The sequence below is a fragment of the Eretmochelys imbricata genome, chromosome 6, assembly GCF_965152235.1.
Source record: "Eretmochelys imbricata isolate rEreImb1 chromosome 6, rEreImb1.hap1, whole genome shotgun sequence".
Classification (NCBI taxonomy): Eukaryota; Metazoa; Chordata; order Testudines; family Cheloniidae; genus Eretmochelys; species Eretmochelys imbricata.
The window spans coordinates 13,808,466-13,828,070 of NC_135577.1; the positions used below are offsets into that span (position 1 = coordinate 13,808,466).

Below are 19,605 nucleotides of genomic sequence, written 5' to 3' on the forward strand. Positions count from 1 at the left end.
TTAAGGTCTCTGGGCCCCATGGGACCTGGAGTAGTGGTTACGCCACTGAGGAAGTGGCCTTCAATTGGACAACAGTAAAAGGGATTCAAAGTACTTCATGTCCCCGATGGATAGGTAGGGCCAGAAGAACCCAGACAAGGCAAAATCATTGCCTCCAGGGAGGAAGCCCTGGGGTATGGCCTGATCATACAATCATAGAATATCAGGGTTGGAAGGGACCGCAGGAGGTCATCTAGTCTAACCCCCTGGTCAAAGCAGGACCAATCCCCAACTGATACCAAAGCTGGGTCTGTTTAAAGATTATGGACACACCCAACCAGAAGGGGTACTTGTCAGAGATGAGTGCCACACTGCTGTTGCCGGCACCCAGTGCCGAGAGGCTGAACAACAGCTTGAGTGGTTCGTTACCCGGTGTGCTGCACCCAATAATCACAACGGGGTGGAGAAGCAGAAAAGTTTATTTGAAGCTTCAAAAAGGTACAGGGAGATTTGAATCTCAAATCCTGTACAACAAAGCAGGAAGTTACACAGGCTTTTATACATCCTTTTTCCCAGCATACTTATCCAATAGTAAGCTGCTCCAAGTATCCATATAGCCAGCCAATCCAGTTCCCAGCTAGTTCCCTGATTCTCTGTATCATTTGTTAAACTATACATAAAGCTGCTTTATTCAGCATTGTTCTTCCATATCTCCCCTGTTTGGCCTTGCTTAGTTTCAGGCAGTCTGACTCTGCAACATACTGTTGCAGATTCTCAGCATAACTGCTGTGTGTGCCTCCAGGCGGGGGGGCCAAGGACACTTGGGCCTAGCACGCAGAGCTGCTGCGAGTGCCTCCAGGCAGGAGGGGGGCCAAGGACACTGGGGCCTAGCGCGAGGGGGCTTCATCGACACTTGTGGTCTTCCATCCCCTCGAGTTACCTAGTGGCCATGCCCCAGTGTTCCCAACAACTCCCCCCTTTGAGAACACTCAACAGCCTTGGCTCTGAGTTTTCTCACTTGGGCTACTTATTTCTTTACAATATGACTTTGCATAAGCACTTTGTGATAGCCCTGAAGAGAATGACTTATTAACTTTTGCAAAAGGGCCCTGACACATGATACTGCACAGCATAATACCAGTAATACAAGCAATACAGGAAAGAGAATTTTCAATAGCAGGCTAAATAAACCACCAAGCCAAGACGACAAACCCCAGCCTGAAAACAAGGTTTGCAACCAATCGTTCTCTGGGGCAGTATAGGCAACCTGTGATCCGGCTCGGGCATGGGCCTCAGCCTGTACCACCTTTTCATAGATCTCATAACTGCACCCAGCAATCAGACTGGTTCGTTAAATTAGCAACATGGTGCGCAAGCGAAACAAAGGAGTTATGCTCCCGATATGCACAGTTTGGAAATACCAATACAGAGAATAACAATGTTACCCAATTAATTATCACCAGAGTCTTCCCAACCCAGGGTCTCCAGTACCTGGGTGGGCCCATTTTAGCATTAAGGTGCCCGCTATTTGTGTCTTTTAAACAGTAGCTTTAGCCCGAGATCATCACTAGATGAGGAGTCAGCAGATTGGACGGTCCACTGTCCTGCTGACGAGGGGGCAGGTACTGCCTTCAGACGAGAGTGATGGATCCAGTTCTTGTGTCCCTCGATCTTTGCCGCTGTATGGGAGATCAGCAGGACGGTATAGGGTCCTTTCCACTTTTCCTGGAGAGGCTCGTCTTTCCAGGTGCGAACAAGCACAGAGTCACCGGGCTGTAAGGAGTGGACGGGAGAGTCCAAGGGGAGAGGCTGGGAATCCTTGGTATACCTGTGAAAAGACAAGAGAACAGCAGACAGGGAACACATATACTGTGACAAAAAAACCATTACCCAACTCCCATTCCCCTGACAGAACCGGGGTGCCATTCATAGGCCATGCCCTTCCAAACATAATTTCAAAGGGACTGAGCCCTAATCTACCCTTTGGGAGAACGCGGATACGGAGTAGGACGAGGGGCAAAGCATCAGGCCATCGCAGTGAGGCTTCTTGGCACACTTTTGAGAGATGCCGTTTAAGGGTCTGATTGGTACGGTCCACGACACCACTGGCTTGCGGTCTCCAGGGCGTATGGAGTTTCCAGGGGATCTGTAAGGCATGTGAGATGCTTTGAATGATTTTTGACGTGAAGTGTGTCCCGTTGTCAGATTCCATCCACAGGGGGAGTCCAAAGCAAGGAATGATCTCCTTAACAAACTTGAGGGCCACTGTCCTGGCAGTGCAGTTACGGCATGGGAAGGCTTCCGGCCATCCGCTGAACCGATCCACTATAACAAGGAGATATTTGAACCCTTGGGTCCGGGGAAACTCAGTAAAGTCTATTTGCCACACTTGTCCAGGGCCCGGAGTGAGTTCTAGGGCATGGCACAGGATGTCCCGGTCGGGGGTTATTCTTTTGGCAGACTAAGCAGTCCGCTTGTACCTGGGCAGCCAGGGGTCGGAGTCCAGAAGTGATAAAGTATTTTCCCATTAGTTGGATAAGTGCTTCCCTGCCAGCATGAGTAGTTTGATGTAGTTTCTGCAGCACTGGCCGGATTAGGCCCTTTGGTAAGAGGACCTTCCCTTCTGAGGAATGGAGCCATCCCTCCTTTTCCCGGAGATTGAGTTTGTCAGTTAGCTGTCTTTCCTCCCCAGAGTACTGAGGAGTTGGAAGTTCCCCTACTGATGGGATAAGGGCATGCATATGGGCGTTCTCAGTCTGAGGGGATGGCAGGGTGGCAGCATGCTTAGCCTCTCTATCTGCCCGGGCGTTACCTCTGGCCACATCTTGATTCTCCCTTTGATGGGCTTTACAGTGTACCACCGCCACTTCTGAGGGGAGTTGTACAGCTTCTAGGAGCCGGAGGATTTGGGGCCCATACTTGACTGGGGAGCCTTGGGCTGTCAGCATTCCCCTTTGCTTCCATAGGCCAGCATGAGCATGCAGCACACCAAAAGCATACTTTGAATCAGTAAAAATGTTGACCCGCTTTCCTTTTGACAGTTCAAGTGCACGGGTCAGGGCTATTAGTTCGGCAAGCTGGGCAGAGGTCCCAGCAGGCAAACCTTCAGCTTCCACAGTGTCATGGAGGGTCACAACAGCATAACCCGCCCTCCTTTGCCCATCTATTACAGTACTGCTACCATCAGTGTACCACTCATAATCTGCATTTGCGAGGGGTACATCCTTTAAATCTGGACGGCTGGAGTACTGGACATCTATGATCTCTAAACAGTCATGTTTCTGTTCCTCTGTTTCTGGCAAGAGGGTGGCTGGGTTAAGGGAGGGGCAAGGCTGTAAGGTGACTTCAGAGTTCTCTAACAGCTTAGCCTGGTACCGAGCAATCCGAGCCTGGGTGAGCCAAAGCCCTCCCTTTGCATCCAATAAGGCTCGGACCATATGGGGAGTATAGATTTGCATAACCCCTCCCAATGTTAGCTTCTCAGCTTCCTCAAGCAATAGGGCAGTAGCTGCGACCGCCCGTAAACATGCCGGCCAACCCTTTGCAACCTGATCCAATTGCTTAGAAAAATAAGCCACAGGACGCTTCCATGCTCCTAACAGCTGTGTAAGCACTCCTAGGGCCACCCCCCTTCGTTCATGTACATACAACTGAAACGGCTTAGAGAGATCTGGCAGGCCCAGAGCCGGGGCTTCCATCAATTTTCTTTTCAGGATTTTAAATGCCCTGTCAGCCTCTGGGGTCCAATAGAAGGGGTCATGATCTGCTCCTTTTACACAGTCGTACAGGGGTTTAGCCCACAGTCCAAACTCTGGGATCCATATCCTGCAAAAGCCTGCCATACCCAGAAATGCCCTGAGCCGCTTACGGTTACTTGGGGTAGGAACTTGACAGATAGATTCCTTTCTTTTTTTTCCCACTTGAACGCTGACGCTCCCCTTGCCTTAGCTGTAACCTGATCCCTCTCCACCTCAGACAACAGGGTTCTCAGGAGGATATTACAGTCGTTTCAATCGGCTTGTGACTACTGAGGCACCCCTCAAAGACTGAAATAAACCTGCTTGCGTTCGTTGAGAATTCCCCAGCCTGTGTTTTAAAAGCTGCTAAGTCTATTGGATTGAATGGCACATGGGTGTAAACTTGCATAGTGGTAGCCTGACGTCCGTCTGCCCCTGGGCAAGCCACAACAGTCTCGGTAAGCAAAGGATAGAGTCCCACCGAGGGGGCAATCTCTGTAACCCGAGGCATCCTACCCTTATACGGTGGGAGTGTGGGGGCCGAAAGGGACACCGGCTCTGCCATTACAGTGGGGGTGGGGGTCTGGGGACTAACATTAGCTGCTACCGAACCAGTCGGAGTCAGATTACAGCGCTGTAAAATATCTGGTCGAGTACATAAAGTCAGAAACAAATGCGCATACATATGTTCATTCCATTTCCTTGTTCTCTGACAGAACAGGAGTAACTGAAGGATCGTGTTGTAATTAATTGACCCTCCTGGTGGCCACCACTCCTGGTCCTCTAGTTGATATTGAGGCCAGTCAACTGTACAGAATCGTTTTAATTGGCTCTTAGTCATCGGATCCGCACCAAATACCTTCCAGTTTGCTAGAATGCACTCTAGGGGCGTACACCGTGCCCTAACCTCTGAGCTCTGTCCCTGTCCCATACCTACAGGGTAACTCTGGGCGTCCCCAGGTTCCAACAGAGCATACAATCCGGATTTCAAAAGGTTCCTACCTTATCCAAGGGACCGGTTCTTCACCGTGGTCTGCAGCTGCTCCTCCCCCACGTCTAAGGGACCGGTTCTTCACCGCCGTCCACAACAGCTTCTCCACTATATGAGTGCGTTGCACCGTTGTACCCTCCGGGGTCGATCAAATCGCGTCTCCTCCGAGGCCCCCGATGAACTCACCGGTGCGCGCTGGGCGTCGGTTCTCGCCGCAATCCTCGACCTCCAGGAGGGGTCCGGGCAAGGCTAAATTGCAGCCTCGTCGCCCACCCAGGGACGCCAAAAGCTGTTGCCGGCACCCAGTGCCGAGAGGCTGAACAACAGCTTGAGTGGTTCGTTACCCGGTGTGCTGCACCCAATAATCACAACGGGGTGGAGAAGCAGAAAAGTTTATTTGAAGCTTCAAAAAGGTACAGGGAGATTTGAATCTCAAATCCTGTACAACAAAGCAGGAAGTTACACAGGCTTTTATACATCCTTTTTCCCAGCATACTTATCCAATAGTAAGCTGCTCCAAGTATCCATATAGCCAGCCAATCCAGTTCCCAGCTAGTTCCCTGATTCTCTGTATCATTTGTTAAACTATACATAAAGCTGCTTTATTCAGCATTGTTCTTCCATATCTCCCCTGTTTGGCCTTGCTTAGTTTCAGGCAGTCTGACTCTGCAACATACTGTTGCAGATTCTCAGCATAACTGCTGTGTGTGCCTCCAGGCGGGGGGGCCAAGGACACTTGGGCCTAGCACGCAGAGCTGCTGCGAGTGCCTCCAGGCAGGAGGGGGGCCAAGGACACTGGGGCCTAGCGCGAGGGGGCTTCATCGACACTTGTGGTCTTCCATCCCCTCGAGTTACCTAGTGGCCATGCCCCAGTGTTCCCAACACTGCTACAGACCTCTAAATCCATTAAAGGGGTCCTTTAGAGTTTGTCCTAACAGCAACCCCTTGTCCATACCCAGAAACCCAGTCAAGCTAGGGAAGAGAGAATGCGCATTATCCCCCTGCCCTCTACTGTCACACAGGAGGGTGGGGCTTCACTGAAACCTGTTTCATTCCTTAAGAGATCCACTGCGGGGAATTTTTCATTTGTTTAAACACCTCCCCAAAATGTAGAGCTGTATTCATCCCTTAATGAATGAGAGCAGAGGGATGTCAAATCTAGCAGGTCATTGATGGAGGAACACTGCGTCTGCTGAATTTGGCCCCTGTGCTAGGTCCCCTTGGAAGGCCTTTTTCATGAACTGTCTGGGATGTGGAGGTAGATCTGGACTTCACAGAGACCAGACCAGAAGTTAACAAGATTCAAATCCATGTTAACTCCTGCTGGGTCCCCTCCACATCTGGATCCCCAGGTTATGTACCAATTGGGAGCAAGTTAAACACACTATGAGCCATTGCTATGTGTTTCTTTGGAGGTGGGAGGGATGGGAGTGAAGAGTTTCATGGCGATAGAATAAATTCACATTCCCACAGACTTTAAAGGGTGTTACAGTTCAATCTAGGGGTTGTTCCCTTGGAATTTGTTCTGATTGTGCAGCTGATTACATAGGGCTATGGGTGTGGCTACACCTGTTTGGTATGCTTCACAGACAGGAGTCCTCTCGCATACTATGTTTCATATGTTCGAATAGCTGACTTTTTTGTCTTGTATTTGGAAGAGTGTAGTTTGTGGTGGGGGTGGAATTGTTTGTGGATTTGTTTGTCTTGTTTTTTGTTTTGTTTGCTTTTTAGTGTATGCCTTATAATGTATCATTTGAAAACTCATAATTTGCTGATCAGTATGGTCCTGATAAAATACGTGTGGCATGTGAAATTTTAAGATTACATTGTATGGTGTTTTCTGAAAACATCCACTCAATGTGCAGTGGCAGTCAAAAAAGTGAACAAAATGTTGGAAATAATTAATAAAGGGATAGATAATAAGACAGAAAATATCAACTTGCCTCTATATAAATCCATGGTACACCCACATCTTGAATACTGCATGCAGATGTGGTCACCCCCTCTCAAAAAAGATAAATTGGAAAAGGTTCAGAAAAGGGCAACAAAAATGATTAGGGCTATGGAACGGCTTCTCTATGAGGAGAGATGAATAAGACTGTGACTTTCTAGTTTGGAAAATAGATGACGATGGGCGGGGGATATGACAGAGGTCTATAAAATCATGAGTGGTATAAGAAAGTAAATAAGGAAGTGTTATTTACTCCTTCTCATAACACAAGAACTCGGGGCACCCAATGAAATTAATAGGCAGCAGGTTTAAAACAAAAAAAAAAGTATTTTTTCACACAATGAACAGCCAACCTGTGGAACCCCTTGCAAGAGGATGTTGTGAAGGCTAAGACTATAGCAGGGTTCAAAAAAGAGCTAAATAAACTCATGGAGGATCGGTCCATCAATGCCTATTAGCCAGGATGGGCAGGGATGGTGTCCCTAGCCTCTCTTTGCCAGAAGCTGGGAATGAGCGACAGGGGATGGATCACTTGATGATTACCTGTTCTGTTCATTCCCTCTGGGGCACCTGGCATTGGCCACTGTTGGAAGACAGGATACTGGGCTACATGGACCAGTATGGCTGTCCTTATGTTCTTAAGGTCTTATTAATATGTTTCAAACTGAGGTTGGCAAAGAGGTCTATCTTAAACAAGGAAATGTGTGCTCTGCTTAATTTTGTATTTAAGCAGTAAACAGAGATATCAAGCAGGAATTGAAACCAGAGAAGCTCAGAAAGGTGAGGAAAAAGTACAAAGGAAACATCTTTGCACATAGACATTTTGTCTCATGGTAATCAGGTGGAAATGTTTCTCAAAAAGGGGGATAGGATTATAAAAGACACCACTCACTCTGTCTCTCTCTCTCTCTGCCCGTTGATTCACTGCATGTGAAGGGATAAAGGAAGCAGCCATTGGACTGGGGGAGGGGTCCTGACCAAAGAAGTTTGGTCAGTAAGACTGCTGAAAGCATGTGGGGATGAAACTTTTGCTTTGAATTTCACATTGTTTGCTATTTTCACTCACTTAAAATCTATCTCTGTGGTCAATAATTTTTTTTTATTGTTTTATCTAATCCAGTGTGTTTAAATAGAAGTGTCTGAGAAACTAAGCTGCATGTATCTTAGTGCTACTAAAGAAATAATGACAATGTAGCTTGTATTGTCCAGGAGAGGACTGGGCAGCACAGGACGTACATTTCTGGAAGGAAATTGAAGAGTGGGGAGAGTGTTGGGGTCACCCTGCAGTATAACCAAGGGTGGTGAGAGCCTGAGTGTAACCCAACTATTCCTTACCAGACTGCAGTTACACATACACGCTCAGCGTGTGATTTGCATGTTATACAGTTGTTTGTGAGTGGCCCAGGTGGAAGCCACTTCAGCAGGGATGGACCCATGCACTGATCCATGGCTGCAGATGCACAAGGACATTGTGGTCATCACCTATCCCCAAGGAGATCCATGGCAGACCCAGTGATGACTCTTCTCTTCTTCACTATGGTAGCAGAAATTATCCCACAGGTATGCAGGCTTGGCTAGTATTATCAGGATTTAGGTGCCAGTTGCAATGCAGTCACTGTAGGAGGCGGTGGTGGTCCTTCCCTTTGTAATTTTTAGCCCAATAGTTGGGGTGTTCACCTGTGAGGTGGGAGGTGCGACTAGCCTGTAAAAACATATTACCAACGATATGCAGTGAGTTCTTTTTCAGAATTAGCTATTTTAGTCATATCTCCATTTGCATGTGTTGTTTGGAGAATTCACTTTCCCACATCCTTTTGAGTTTCTTGCAAAAACTGAGTTACTTTTGCTTCTCGAAGCAGATGGTCAGCTAATTCCTGCCAATCCAAACCGAGGGAGATGGAGAAGTTAACTAAGGGGGGCATTATGGTACTTTGGGCTCTCTCTAGCTTAGGAAGGTAATACGTGTGGTTATTTGTGTATGAAATGTTTGCATTGCATCTACACACATCCACTGGTGGCTAGCTAATGCTTTCCTCCTCACAAAATATTGTTTCCCAGGATACAACACATACACATTGTCCATTATATAAAACACGGGTTACATTTTCCAGTTCATCCTAAACACATGTGCCTAAGGATGTATCCCTACTGCATGGTTCTGTAGTGGCAGGCAGGGAGAGGCATACTCATTTGCGAGAGTCCCACTCTGTACACTGTTGTGTGTCCAATAGTCTTTTCTCTTTCACGGCCCACTAACCCGTAATGCAAGGTAACCAGAAAGATCCCATGGTTAATTTTGGTAGTGGACTGACTTTCCATAGCTCTGCCTCCACGGATTCCTGATGGGCAATTTTGACAATAATTTCTCCAAGTAGCCGTTCAGGCTTAACCATCCTGGAGACATATTGTATCCATTCATGCTTATAGGCATCAAACAAAGATCTTTTCTGTTATTTTAAAAGGTGCTCCAGTGCTTTAACATTTCCTGATATTACCCAGAACATTTCATCTTTGAGTGATGCTAAACTAAGAATTTGCATCTCAGTGCACCCCATGGCTAAGGCAGTTTTGTTTCCCAATTTCAGCTGTTCCTTGCACAGCAGCCAGGTGGTAGTGTTTAACCATTTCCACAGATTCCATGTCGCTTTCAGATTGCCTAGGCCTATTTGTACTAAATCCACATTAGCATCTGCCTGCTTGTGTATGAGATGCTCCTATAATTGTGATACGACACTCAATCTATTTCTGATTATCTCTAAATCTACCATATTCATAATCCCTGTTTGAAAACCAACTCCTCCGAATTCAGTGTCTGCTATATCCTGTTTGGTCCGACCATAGGGACTTTGGTATGTTTTCATCCAGGCTTTTAATATAGAAAGAGAGTAGGGCAAACATTCTGGCTCCACTCTTGACACATTCAGCTGGGTCCAATCCATATTAATTTTAATTTCTACGAACAAAGGATTCAGGAGGACCTTTATGGGGTCACTCTGAGTTACAAACAGTTTGGGTTTCTTTATCCTGATCGGGGTGCTTCTTTTGAAAGAAACATCTTTGGTCCAAGCCCTGGTCTACGCTGGGGGGGAGGGGGATTGACCTAAGATACGCAACTTCAGCTACGAGAATAGCGTAGCTGAAGTCGATGTATCTTACCTTGCGTCCTCACAGCACAGGATCGACTGCCACCGCTCCCCCATCGACTCCACTTCCACCTCTCGCTGCAGTGGAGTACAAGAGTCTACGGCAGAGCGATGGGGGATCGATTTTATCGCGTCTATCCCCGATAGATCAACCATGACCTGCCAATCCAGCAGGTAGTGTAGACGTACCCCAAGTCTTAGTACACGTATCTGGGAACCAAAGGTTGGATTTCTGTGGGATACTGGACAATATCCTACTATGAGAGTTAGTATTGTCCCTGTCTTAATAGGCTCATCCCACTGATATGGTAATCATGGGTAGCTGGAACTCCAGGTGGTATCACCGTAGAGACCCTCTATTTTCACCCCTATTTCGCAGTGGTTTGGTACTCCTGTGGTGTTTATAAGGTGAACCTTAAGTCCCACTTCCCCATCCCAGGCATAAATATTAGTATTTCCTATTGGCCTCAGGATTTGATTTGTATTTTTTTCATACCATTCTAAGAGGATTCCTGGTTCCCTGATGGGGATCCATGATTGATTATTTAGGGGGGAATGATCCTTGACCAGGGGAGAGATTGCAGTGGGCTCCCACAAGATATTGTTGAATATCTGGGACATACAGGCCCCCAAGAACAGGGGCTGCCAAACCTTATACTGAGGTTTCATGAATTTGGAGGGTAGAAGTGGTCGAGCAGCACCTTATGTTCCGAATCCCAGGAGTCCTTTCCTGTAAAAAGTCCAAGACATTATTTTTCATGAAAAAAGTTTAATCTGTGAAACATATACCCATTTTAATTTTCCATCCTTCTCACTCAATACAGTATATCAGTGGGCTGAGGTGGTCCACTATGGAATAGGGTCCTGCCCATTTTGATTGCAGTGAGTGGCCCCTTTTCCCCAATTTAAGACACATGACTTGATCCCCAATTTCCCATAGGGCTGTTTCAGTATGCTTTTGTGCATGGATTTTTTTTTTTATTCATTTGTTCTATAGCTTGTTCGACCCTATATTGGAAAGTGGTTTTCTCTTGTTTCAGCTGCTTAAGCCACTGTAAATATTCATGCTGTTACATTAGGGATTTCTCCCTGATCTTGTGTTAGGTGGCTAGGGTCAATCACAAGGTGCACAGAGTTTCCAAACATAATTTGAAAAGGCTGGATTTTGGTTTTCAGTCTGTTGCTGCTGCAGATATCTGCTAGAATCAGAGGCAGCTTGTTTGGCCAATCTTTTCCGGTAGGATTTACTACTTTCCGCAGTGCTTCCTTAATGGTGCATTTCATGCGCTCTACCTGACCCGAGGATTGGGGTTGGTATGATATATGAAATTTTTGTTTGATTCCTAAAGCTTGTAACACTTATGTAAAAATTTCTCCCACAAAGGCTCCCTCATTATCAGAATCTCCTGTTTCAGGGGTACCATATCTACACACCCACTTCATTAAAAAAATTCTTAGCTACCACCGTGGTGTTATTAGTTTTAGTGGGAAATGTTTCTACCAATCCTGAAAAGGAATCAATTATTACTAACAAGGATTGAAATCCTTCTTTACTTCTTGGTAACTTGTCAATAACATTAATCTGAACCGTATGCCAGGGCCCGAGCCCCTGTTGGTGCATCACGGGTTACCAGTGAGGGGGTCGTGATCTATCCTGTGCACCCCGAATGCAATTCCTTACCCATGTTCTAACTTCAACTTCCATGTTTTTTTCCATTCTGCAACTTGTCTTAACCTATGTAAGGTTCCTTTTACCTCCTCATGCATGAACTGATGGGCTACATTAATCAGTTCTTGCCTTTCCACTTTTCCTGGAGTTTGGTGATTTATAGCAGCACCCATTGGTTTGGGGGCATCAGTAGGGGTGCTTTTAGCTTGGCTTCTAGTTACAATTGCTATACTGTGTTGTTGGGCTATTGTGTCCACCCGACTGTTCCAAATGGCTTCCTTGCCTGTTCCCTTGTTGTGGGCTTTCACATGCCCGATTTTCAATTGCTTAGGATTCTCTGTTACCCACTGGTAAATCCATTTCCACTCATCTAAGTATGCAATATCTTTACCATCCGCTGCCTTCCACCCATTTCTTTTCCAGTCCTGAATCCAGAACTGAATTCCCTCTATGCAAAAATCACTATCAGGGTAAATATACACTGGTCATGGGGAGTCCTCATATTGTTTCAGAACCTGATAAATTGCATGTAATTCGGCATGTTGGGCTGACCGGTGGTCCAGCTGGCCCTGAATAATCTCCTTATCTATATTGATTGCTGCATACTTTACACACCTTTTCCCATTTATTACCATTGCACTTCCATCAGTGAACCAAAAAGGCTTCTCTTGTCCTCTGGTATCCAATTCCTCCAGTGGGGGTGCCTCCACGAAAGCAATTCTCTGTTCCAGAGTAACCTCTGGACAATCATGCCAGTTCCCTTTTTCAATTAATGCATGTGTTAACAAATCTGGTTTGGACACAGTTTCTGTGGTTACCCCTCTGTTAATTGAAATCAGAGTCCGTTGTGCCATTCGAGTATTAGAGACTTCCCCCCATCAGTTTTCCTGACAAAATGTATTTTAGTTTAGTGTGGGTGCTTTGAATAGTGACTGGAGCTATTCCTGTGAGTGGCTCAAAAGATTGCACTGCCCAGACGGCTGCCAGGCATTTATCTCATCTCCTTGCAGCTTCCTGGATTCATATGCTACTGGATCCAGTCTTCCATCCTCATTATGTTGTAAATAGTGTAGCAGCCAAGGCCACACTGTTGGCAGCCAATCGAATAACAAAAGGCTGTGACTCATTGGGAAAATGCAGGGCTGTAGTTGTGAAAGCCTCTTGCTTTAAAAGCCTTAAAGCAGCATCCTGCTCCTCTCCCCACTCCCATTTGGCCTTTTTCTTTAGTAATCGCCACAAGGGGTGCATTATTTCAGCATACTTGTACATGTGTGATCTGAGAAAGTTAAAGCCTCCCAATAGTACTCTCAAGTAATGGGCATCAGTAGGAGCCGGCATTTCTACTAGGGCTCTCAACTTGTGCTGGTCTATTTGCCTTCCTTCTTGTGCAATAATTGTACCCAAATATGAGATTTGGGGCTGCACCAGTTGAGCCTTATCCAAGGCTACCCTAAATCCTGTTTCCTGGATTAATGCTAACACCTTTTCGGTTCTCATTGAGTCTGTGCCTCAGTTTCCCCAAAGTCTATAATATCATCCACGTATGATTTTTAAACACAAATGGTCTATCTTGAGGAATCAATCTATCCAGCATATTTATCACATGCTGGTGTGCGATTGCCAGACTGTTGTGATACCCTTGGGGCTATCAACAAAAAGTCCACCGCTGTTCTTTTATAGTAAAGGCAAACTGATCCTGTGAGTCGGGGTGTAGGGGAATAGCAAAGAAACAATTGTCTAAATCGATTTCTGAAAAAATATTTCAATGTGGCTTGGACCTTTTGTATAAACTGTGTCATGTCTGCCACAATAGGAGCCATGGGTATTGTATCTTTGTTAATCCTTCACCAGGCAACTGTTAGGTGCCAGGACTGGCCGTCTGCTTTTAGTACTGACCATACAGGGGAGTTGAAGGGTGAATTTGTTTTTCAGATTACTCCCTGCTGTTCGAGCTCCTGGATAGTTTGTACCAATTGGGCCTCCACCTCCTTTGGATAAGAATATTGTTTTGGGGGAGGCACTAATTCTGCAACAATTTTTATACAGGCATTGATTTTACCACAGTTTGTTTTCTTTTGAGTCCAGACCAAGGGGAATTTCTGGTGCCATTCCTCAGTTTGCCGGGCCGATAATGCCGCAATTGGCCTTTCTCCCCCTTTTGCTAGTAATATCTTTTGACCAATTTTCCCAGAGTGGGGAGGGGAAATATACACTTTCTATCGGATACCCCTGGGCATATCTATTACTATGCGATTGGTGAACAACCAATCTGAGCCCAAAATGATTTCATCAATTGTGTCAGGAGTTTGGATCAGATCCCCAAAGGTTTTTAGTCCTTGCACCGAAAAGGGGACCTGGGCCCATTCCCAGCCATTGCTGGGGTTGCCTTGGAAGGAGTTTAAGGTGACCTGTTTAACCCCCCTTCCTGCTTTTGGAGTGTTTTTAATTAAAGACACAGAGGCTCCTCTGCCTATTAAAGCCAATGTAGGGGTATGTTTACCCTGCTGAACATACACGCATGCTCTTCCCCCAGGGTCCCAATGGACCTTTCCTATGAACTTCCACCCTTGTGCCCCTTCAGATAGTGGAAGTTCTAGATCAACGGGCCTCTCTATTCATCTGCGGGACAGGGGTATGTGTTGGGGAGAAGCTGTGGTGGTGTTGATGGTGGGGGTGCACTGGGGATTACGCAGCCTATTCCCTTGTGGGTATTTTGTAATCTTGTAGTTTCTCTAACCAAGTCAGGTGTGGGTGCCCCATCCCACTGTGCCCTGTTGTCTCCATCCTACATCAGGGTTCGCCAGGCCAGTCGGCTAACCTCATTATCAGTTAGCTCTCTCTCTTCCTCCCCATCCTTTGTCGAGAGGTGTCGGCCTGATATTGCCGGAGCTCTGGATATACCCGATCCCCCTGCTGAACCCTATTCCCTCAGCCTCAGGAACGACCTCTACCATATCCTCCCCGGGGCCTGGTAATCCCTTTTGTGCCACTTTTGTTTGTATACGTGACTGCTGGTTTTATTGCTGCCACATAAGAGACCCTTTCTTTCTTTATAGTGGGTTGTGGTCCAGAGTGAGTGGTTATTTGTTGGACCACTCCCCTTAACTCCCCTAGGATAGCTGGATTGTTATTCTGCCAAGCTGAAAGTTTACCAGAGTAATAGGGGGCCAAAGAAGCAGCGCAATCCCTTAAGGACTGGATGCCGAACAGTAGCCCATGTATCGGGGTAGCACCGTCAACTGTTACCAGACCAGCCATTACTTGCATCAGAGCCCATCTAGTTAAATAATTCTTGCGGTCCTCATAAGGCTCCTGGACAGAGTCTACAACTTGTGCTATAAAGTTACACTTGCCTATCTGTTCCCCAAATGTTGCCATTAGACCCGGGATACCAACGTCCTCGGTAATAACCAATCTATCCAGAGTGGCTCTATTTTCCAGGCTGCACATACCCCCATGAGTCGATGGACTTCCAAGGTAGTTAGCCCTTCCCTTGCTGCAAGTAAACATGCATTGGTACATCTAGAAAAGGTGTCTTGCTTCAGGGTTCCCAAATTTTCAGCCATCGTCTTTAAATCGGTGGCCAATACTGGAACTGTGGTAACGGTCGTGTTACCCCCACCATCTACGGGAGTCATTACCATGGTGCATTGGATCTCTGCTACTGGGGCTATGGGAGTGCACTCATCATGCCTACATTCCTGAGGATTATCCCATATATCCACCTCCCAAGTTTCCCTGGGGTCCTGTCATAAATATAAAGGGAAGGGTAAGCCCCTTTGAAATCCCTCCTGGCCAGGGGAAAGCTCCTCTCACCTGTAAAGGGTTAAGAAGCTAAAGGTAACCTCGCTGGCACCTGACCAAAATGACCAATGAGGAGACAAGATACTTTCAAAAGCTGGGAGGAGGGAGAGAAACAAAGGGTCTGTGTCGGTCTATATGCTGGTCTTTGTCGGGGATAGACCAGGAATGGAGTCTTAGAACTTTTAGTAAGTAATCTAGCTAGGTATGTATTAGATTATGATTTCTTTAAATGGCTGAGAAAAGAATTGTGCTGAATAGAATAACTATTTCTGTCTGTGTATCTTTTTTGTAACTTAAGGTTTTGCCTAGAGGGGTTCTCTATGTTTTTGAATCTAATTACCCTGTAAGATATCTACCATCCTGATTTTACAGGGGGGATTTCTTCATTTCTATTTACTTCTATTTTTATTAAAAGTCTTCTTGTAAGAAACTGAATGCTTTTTCATTGTTCTCAGATCCAAGGGTTTTGGGTCTGTGGTCGCCTATGCAAATTGGTGAGGCTTTTTATCCAACATTTATCAGGAAAGGGGGGGTGCAAGTGTTGGGAGGATTGTTCATTGTTCTTAAGATCCAAGGGTCTGGGTCTGTAGTCACCTAGGCAAATTGGTGAGGCTTTTTACCAAACCTTGTCCAGGAAGTGGGGTGCAAGGTTTTGGGAAGTATTTTGGGGGGAAGGATGCGTCCAAACAGCTCTTCCCCAGTAACCAGTATTAGTTTGGTGGTGGTAGCAGCCAGTCCAAGGACAACGGGTGAAATATTTTGTACCTTGGGGAAGTTTTGACCTAAGCTGGTAAAGATAAGCTTAGGAGGTTTTTCATGCAGGTCCCCACATCTGTACCCTAGAGTTCAGAGTGGGGGAGGAACCTTGACATGGTGGCATAGTGGTGGGATTAACCTGAAATCATTTTGAGATCCAGTTGAGATTTTTTGAACTAGAAATACAGATTTTAAAAAGGAATTTTTTTTCCTTTGGAAAGAAAGTCCAGAAAGCAGCTGAAACTGAAAGCAGCTTGTTTTTTCTCTGCTTTGTGGCCAAGCAGAGACAAAAGGGGATTATCTTTGTGAATTGCAGGTTTTCTTTGCCTGGAGGCAGGGTACTTAACTCCTGCAGGGAAATTCACAGTCTTCCAACCCAGAGTTTTTTTTTTTTTCTTTTCTTCCTAAAAGTAAATAGGGGGTGTGTGTTCTACCCATTTGCTTTTTCTTTGGGCTGGGTAAGCAGGTTTCCAAGTAGTTGGAGGTTTTTTGCTTTAATTTGGGCCCAGAGCAGAGACAAGGGAATTGTTTTTTTCTGTAGGCTGGCAATCACTATCAGAGAATAGGTATTCTATTCCAGCACAGCAAAATTTTACAGCCAAGTTTTGTTTGTTTATTTCTAAACCTCGGGTGTAAAGTTAGTTAAAAACAGAGAGGTTAGAATGACCAAATCTGCAGCTCGACTACAGCTGGAATTAGCCAAATTTCAGGCTGAGGAAAAACAAAGGGAACATGAAAGACAGATAGAACTCATGCGGCTGAATAAGGAGGAGAAGGAAGAAGAGAGGAAGCATGTGGAGGAGGAGAAGGAAAAAGAGAGGAAGCATGTGGAGGAGGTGGAGAGGATAAAGGCCCGGCAGATTATACCAACAAACCCTAGCAATCCTTCTCCAGGTACCACTTCCCATCCCAAAAAGTTCCCCACCTACAAGGCAGGTGATTATACTGAGGCCTTCTTAGAAAACTTCGAAAGGGCCTGCCTTGGGTACAACATCTCTACTGACCAATACATGGTAGAGCTGAGGCCGCAGCTCAGTGGACCCTTAGCTGAGGTGGCAGCTGAAATGCCTAAAGAACACATGAACAAGTATGAACTGTTTAAATCCAAGGCGAGAGTCAGAATGGGGATAACACCCGAGCAGTCTCGTCGGAGGTTCAGAGCCCTAAGGTGGAAACCAGACATGTCATTTACCCGACATGCCTACCACATTGTGAAACATTGGGATGCCTGGATATCAGGAGCAAGTGTTGAATCTCCAGAAAATTTGCCCTTCCTAATGCAAATGGAACAATTCTTAGATGGTGTTCCTGAGGAAATAGAAAGATACATCCTAGATGGGAAACCCAAAACTGTAATCGAGGAAGGAGAGATTGGAGCCAGATGGGTGGAGGTGGCAGAGAAGAAGAAAACTGGTCGCAGTTGGAGTGGATACCAGAAGGGACCACCCCAGACCACACCCTATTACCGGGGGCTGCCCAAGGCCCCACCTACCTCCCAAAGAACCCTCCAGACCCCTTATCGTCCCGCCACCCCGTTCTCCAGCAACCCTCCTCGCCCCAGTGACCCGTCAGCTGGACGATGTTTTAAATGTAATGAGCTGGGGCATGTAAAGGCCAACTGCCCCAAGAACACCAACAGATTACAGTTCATTGCACTGGAATCACACCAGAGGTCCACAGGCCCAGATACCTCCCAGATACCCTTGGAGCGGAGGGAAACTGTGAGTGTGGGCGGGAAGAAGGTCACCGCGTGGAGGGACACCGGAGCACAAGTGTCAGCTATCCATGCTTCCTTAGTGGACCCCAATTTAATCAACCCAGAGATCCAAGTGACGATTCAACCCTTCAAGTCCAACTCTTTCAATTTGCCTACAGCCAAGTTGCCTGTTCAGTACAAGGGCTTTTCAGGAATGTGGACTTTTGCAGTCTATGATGATTATCCCATCCCCATGCTGTTGGGGGAAGACTTGGCCAATCATGTGAAGCAGGCCAAGAGGGTGGGAACAGTCACCCGCAGCCAGGCTAAACAAGCCGTGAGGCCTAGCTCTGTTCCGGAAACTCCTATCAGGACCCGGTCAGAGGTGATGGACCTGGACCCCAGGCCAATGTCTGCAACAGCAGTAGTGGATCCAGTCCCAGAGACCCAGACGGAACCAGTCCCAGATCCGGAACCAGCCGAACAACCAACACCAGACCCCGTGTCAGCACTGAATCCAGTACTTGCAACCTCAACACCAGAGGGCCCCACCGAACCTGAACTGGCAGCAGCCGATAACCCTACACAAGAGGCTCAGCCGGAGCCTGAATCCCAACATAGTGCACCAGCGGAGAGCTGTTCACAGTCAACAGAAACAGCTGCATCCCCTATATCGCTTCCAGGGGGACCAAGCCTAGGTCCACAATCCCATGAGGGACTGATGTCTCCAGCATCAAGGGAACAGTTCCAGACCAAACAGGAAGCAGATGAAAGCCTCCAGAGAGCTTGGACGGCGGCACGGAGCAACCCACCGCCTCTCAGTTCTTCTAATCGATCCAGGTTTGTTGTAGAAAGAGGACTTTTATACAAGGAAACTCTTTCTGGTGGACACCAGGAAGACTGGCATCCTCAGAGACAGTTGGTAGTTCCAACTAAATACCGGGCCAAGCTCTTGAGCTTAGCCCACGATCACCCTAGTGGCCATGCTGGGGTGAACAGGACCAAAGACCGTTTGGGGGGGTCATTCCACTGGGAGGGAATGGGCAAGGATGTTTCTACCTATGTCCAGTCTTGTGAGGTGTGCCAAAGAGTGGGAAAACCCCAAGACCAGGTCAAAGCCCCTCTCCAGCCACTCCCCATCATTGAAGTTCCATTTCAGCGAGTAGCTGTGGATATTCTGGGTCCTTTTCCGAAAAAGACACCCAGAGGAAAGCAGTACATACTGACTTTCATGGATTTTGCCACCCGATGGCCGGAAGCAATAGCTCTAAGCAACCCCAGGGCTAAAAGTGTGTGCCAGGCACTAGCAGACATTTTTGCCAGGGTAGGTTGGCCCTCCGACATCCTCACAGATGCAGGGACTAATTTCCTGGCAGGAACTATGAAAAACCTTTGGGAAGCTCATGGGGTAAATCACTTGCTTGCCACTCCTTACCACCATCAAACAAATGGCATGGTGGAGAAGTTTAATGGAACTTTGGGGGCCATGATACGTAAATTTGTAAATGAGCACTCCAATGATTGGGACCTAGTGTTGCAGCAGTTGCTCTTTGCCTACAGAGCTGTACCACATCCCAGTTTAGGGTTTTCCCCATTTGAACTTGTATATGGCCATGAGGTTAAGGGTCCATTGCAGTTGGTGAAGCAGCAATGGGAGGGATTTACACCTTCTCCAGGAACTAACATTCTGGACTTTGTAACCAACCTACAAAACACCCTCCGAACCTCTTTAGCCCTAGCTAGAGAAAACTTACAGGATTCTCAAAAAGAGCAAAAAGCCTGGTATGATAAACATGCCAGAGAGCATTCCTTCAAAGTAGGGGACCAGGTCATGGTCTTAAAGGCGCTCCAGGCCCATAAAATGGAAGCATCGTGGGAA

At 46.7% G+C, this 19,605-nt stretch overlaps 1 long non-coding RNA gene across 1 annotated transcript; it reads right to left on the reverse strand.

The window, feature by feature from the left end:
• Positions 1–442: 442 nt before the first annotated feature.
• LOC144266373 (uncharacterized) lies at positions 443–4,859 on the reverse strand. The gene is made up of 2 exons (XR_013346478.1): positions 4,719–4,859; positions 443–1,807 (listed from the first exon to the last, which is right to left on the reverse strand). It is a non-coding gene; the product is annotated as an uncharacterized LOC144266373 (long non-coding RNA).
• Positions 4,860–19,605: the final 14,746 nt, after the last annotated feature.